The sequence below is a fragment of the Oncorhynchus tshawytscha genome, unplaced genomic scaffold, assembly GCF_018296145.1.
Source record: "Oncorhynchus tshawytscha isolate Ot180627B unplaced genomic scaffold, Otsh_v2.0 Un_contig_6950_pilon_pilon, whole genome shotgun sequence".
NCBI lineage: Eukaryota > Metazoa > Chordata > Actinopteri > Salmoniformes > Salmonidae > Oncorhynchus > Oncorhynchus tshawytscha.
In genome coordinates, this window is record NW_024608756.1 from 5,261 (window position 1) to 10,000 (window position 4,740).

Below are 4,740 nucleotides of genomic sequence, written 5' to 3' on the forward strand. Positions count from 1 at the left end.
AGGCAGTATAAAACCCTCTGGTAGCAGCGTGGTTAGCAGTCTGTAAGGCAGTATAAAACCCTCTGGTAGCAGCGTGGTTAGCAGTCTGTAAGGCAGTATAAAACCCTCTGGTAGCAGTGTGGTTAGCAGTCTGTGAGGCAGTATAAAACCCTCTGGTAGCAGCGTGGTTAGCAGTCTGTAAGGCAGTATAAAACCCTCTGGTAGCAGCGTGGTTAGCAGTCTGTATGGCAGTATAAAACCCTCTGGTAGCAGCATGGTTTGCAGTCTGTAAGGCAGTATAAAACCCTCTGGCAGTAGTTAGCAGTCTGTAAGGCAGTATAAAACCCTCTGGTAGCAGCATGGTTAGCAGTCTGTTAGGCAGTATAAAACCCTCTGGCAGTAGTTAGCAGTCTGTAAGGCAGTATAAAACCCTCTGGTAGCAGCGTGGTTAGCAGTCTGTAAGGCAGTATTAAACCCTCTGGCAGCAGTTAGCAGTCTGTAAGGCAGTATAAAACCCTCTGGTAGCAGCGTGGTTAGCAGTCTGTTAGGCAGTATAAAACCCTCTGGCAGTAGTTAGCAGTCTGTAAGGCAGTATAAAACCCTCTGGTAGCAGCGTGGTTAGCAGTCTGTAAGGCAGTATTAAACCCTCTGGTAGCAGCGTGGTTAGCAGTCTGTAAGGCAGTATAAAACCCTCTGGCAGCAGAGTGGTTAGCAGTCTGTAAGGCAGTAATAAACCTTCTGGCAGCAGCGTGGTTAGCAGTCTGTAAGGCAGTAATAAACTCTCTGGCAGCAGCGTGGTTAGCAGTCTGTAAGGCAGTATAAAACCCTCTGGCAGTAGTTAGCAGTCTGTAAGGCAGTATAAAATCCTCTGGTAGCAGCGTGGTTAGCAGTCTGTAAGGCAGTATAAAACCCTCTTGTAGCAGTGTGGTTATCAGTCTGTGAGGCAGTATAAAAACGCTCTGGTAGCAGCGTGGTTAGCAGTCTCTAAGGCAGTATAAAACCCTCTGGCAGCAGCGTGGTTAGCAGTCTGTAAGGCAGTATAAAACCCTCTGGCAGCAGAGTGGTTAGCAGTCTGTAAGGCAGTATAAAACCCTCTGGTAGCAGCGTGGTTAGCAGTCTGTGAGGCAGTATAAAACCCTATGGCAGTAGTTAGCTGTCTGTAAGGCAGTTTAAAACCCTCTGGCAGCAGAGTGGTTAGCAGTCTGTAAGGCAGTAATAAACCTTCTGGCAGCAGCGTGGTTAGCAGTCTGTAAGGCAGTAATAAACCTTCTGGCAGCAGCGTGGTTAGCAGTCTGTAAGGCAGTAATAAACTCTCTGGCTGCAGCGTGGTTAGCAGTCAGCAGTATAAAACCCTCTGGCAGTAGTTAGCAGTCTGTAAGGCAGTATAAAATCCTCTGGTAGCAGCGTGGTTAGCAGTCTGTAAGGCAGTATAAAACCCTCTTGTAGCAGTGTGGTTATCAGTCTGTGAGGCAGTATAAAACGCTCTGGTAGCAGCGTGGTTAGCAGTCTCTAAGGCAGTATAAAACCCTCTGGCAGCAGCGTGGTTAGCAGTCTGTAAGGCAGTATAAAACCCTCTGGCAGCAGAGTGGTTAGCAGTCTGTAAGGCAGTATAAAACCCTCTGGTAGCAGCGTGGTTAGCAGTCTGTGAGGCAGTATAAAACCCTATGGCAGTAGTTAGCTGTCTGTAAGGCAGTTTAAAACCCTCTGGCAGCAGAGTGGTTAGCAGTCTGTAAGGCAGTAATAAACCTTCTGGCAGCAGCGTGGTTAGCAGTCTGTAAGGCAGTAATAAACCTTCTGGCAGCAGCGTGGTTAGCAGTCTGTAAGGCAGTAATAAACCCTCCGGCAGCAGCGTGGTTAGCAGTCTGTAAGGCAGTATAAAACCCTCTGGCAGTAGTTAGCAGTCTGTAAGGCAGTATAAAATCCTCTGGTAGCAGCGTGGTTAGCAGTCTCTAAGGCAGTAATAAACCTTCTGGCAGCAGCGTGGTTAGCAGTCTGTAAGGCAGTAATAAACTCTCTGGCTGCAGCGTGGTTGCAGTCTGTAAGGCAGTATAAAACCCTCTGGCAGTAGTTAGCAGTCTTAGGCAGTATAAAAGTAGCAGCGTGGTTAGCAGTCTGTAAGGCAGTATAAAACCCTCTTGTAGCAGTGTGGTTATCAGTCTGTGAGGCAGTATAAAACGCTCTGGTAGCAGCGTGGTTAGCAGTCTCTAAGGCAGTATAAAACCCTCTGGCAGCAGCGTGGTTAGCAGTCTGTAAGGCAGTATAAAACCCTCTGGCAGCAGAGTGGTTAGCAGTCTGTAAGGCAGTATAAAACCCTCTGGTAGCAGCGTGGTTAGCAGTCTGTGAGGCAGTATAAAACCCTATGGCAGTAGTTAGCTGTCTGTAAGGCAGTTTAAAACCCTCTGGCAGCAGAGTGGTTAGCAGTCTGTAAGGCAGTAATAAACCTTCTGGCAGCAGCGTGGTTAGCAGTCTGTAAGGCAGTAATAAACCTTCTGGCAGCAGCGTGGTTAGCAGTCTGTAAGGCAGTAATAAACCCTCCGGCAGCAGCGTGGTTAGCAGTCTGTAAGGCAGTATAAAACCCTCTGGCAGTAGTTAGCAGTCTGTAAGGCAGTATAAAATCCTCTGGTAGCAGCGTGGTTAGCAGTCTCTAAGGCAGTATAAAACCCTCTGGCAGCAGCGTGGTTAGCAGTCTGTAAGGCAGTATAAAACCCTCTGGCAGCAGAGTGGTTAGCAGTCTGTAAGGCAGTATAAAACCTTCTGGTAGCAGCGTGGTTAGCAGTCTGTAAGGCAGTATAAAACCCTCTGGTATCAGTGTGGTTAGCAGTCTGTAAGGCAGTATAAAACCCTCTTGTAGCAGTGTGGTTATCAGTCTGTGAGGCAGTATAAAACCCTCTGGTAGCAGCGTGGTTAGCAGTCTCTAAGGCAGTATAAAACCCTCTGGCAGCAGCGTGGTTAGCAGTCTGTAAGGCAGTATAAAACCCTCTGGCAGCAGAGTGGTTAGCAGTCTGTAAGGCAGTATAAAACCCTCTGGTAGCAGCGTGGTTAGCAGTCTGTGAGGCAGTATAAAACCCTATGGCAGTAGTTAGCAGTCTGTAAGGCAGTATAAAACCCTCTGGCAGCAGAGTGGTTAGCAGTCTGTAAGGCAGTAATAAACCTTCTGGCAGCAGCGTGGTTAGCAGTCTGTAAGGCAGTATAAAACCCTCTGGTAGCAGCGTGGTTAGCAGTCTGTAAGGCAGTATAAAACCCTCTGGCAGCAGTGTGGTTAGCAGTCTGTAAGGCAGTATAAAACCCTCTGGTATCAGTGTGGTTAGCAGTCTGTAAGGCAGTATAAAACCCTCTGGTAGCAGCGTGGTTAGCAGTCTGTAAGGCAGTATAAAATCCTCTGGCAGCAGCGTGGTTAGCAGTCTGTAAGGCAGTATAAAACCCTCTGGCAGTAGTTAGCAGTCTGTAAGGCAGTATAAAACCCTCTGGTAGCAGCGTGGTTAGCAGTCTGTAAGGCAGTATAAAACCCTCTGGTAGCAGCGTGGTTAGCAGTCTGTAAGGCAGTATAAAACCCTCTGGTAGCAGTGTGGTTAGCAGTCTGTGAGGCAGTATAAAACCCTCTGGTAGCAGCGTGGTTAGCAGTCTGTAAGGCAGTATAAAACCCTCTGGTAGCAGCGTGGTTAGCAGTCTGTATGGCAGTATAAAACCCTCTGGTAGCAGCATGGTTTGCAGTCTGTAAGGCAGTATAAAACCCTCTGGCAGTAGTTAGCAGTCTGTAAGGCAGTATAAAACCCTCTGGTAGCAGCATGGTTAGCAGTCTGTTAGGCAGTATAAAACCCTCTGGCAGTAGTTAGCAGTCTGTAAGGCAGTATAAAACCCTCTGGTAGCAGCGTGGTTAGCAGTCTGTAAGGCAGTATTAAACCCTCTGGCAGCAGTTAGCAGTCTGTAAGGCAGTATAAAACCCTCTGGTAGCAGCGTGGTTAGCAGTCTGTTAGGCAGTATAAAACCCTCTGGCAGTAGTTAGCAGTCTGTAAGGCAGTATAAAACCCTCTGGTAGCAGCGTGGTTAGCAGTCTGTAGGCAGTATAAAACCCTCTGGTAGCAGCGTGGTTAGCAGTCTGTATGGCAGTATAAAACCCTCTGGTAGCAGCATGGTTAGCAGTCTGTAAGGCAGTATAAAACCCTCTGGCAGTAGTTAGCAGTCTGTAAGGCAGTATAAAACCCTCTGGTAGCAGCGTGGTTAGCAGTCTGTTAGGCAGTATAAAACCCTCTGGCAGTAGTTAGCAGTCTGTAAGGCAGTATAAAACCCTCTGGTAGCAGCGTGGTTAGCAGTCTGTAAGGCAGTATTAAACCCTCTGGCAGCAGTTAGCAGTCTGTAAGGCAGTATAAAACCCTCTGTTAGCAGTGTGGTTAGCAGTCTGTTAGGCAGTATAAAACCCTCTGGCAGTAGTTAGCAGTCTGTAAGGCAGTATAAAACCCTCTGGTAGCAGCGTGGTTAGCAGTCTGTAAGGCAGTATAAAACCCTGTGGTAGCAGCGTGGTTAGCAGTCTGTAAGGCAGTATAAAACCCTCTGGTAGCAGCGTGGTTAGCAGTCTGTAAGGCAGTAATAAACCCTCTGGCAGCAGCGTGGTTAGCAGTCTGTAAGGCAGTATAAAACCCTCTGGTAGCAGCGTGGTTAGCAGTCTGTAAAGCAGTATGTAGCAGGAGTGAAGAGGTATCATTAAAATGGGCCTCTGCCTCTTTAAGTAAGGTTCTACTCTCTGGGCGCTGATTCTTCACGCCT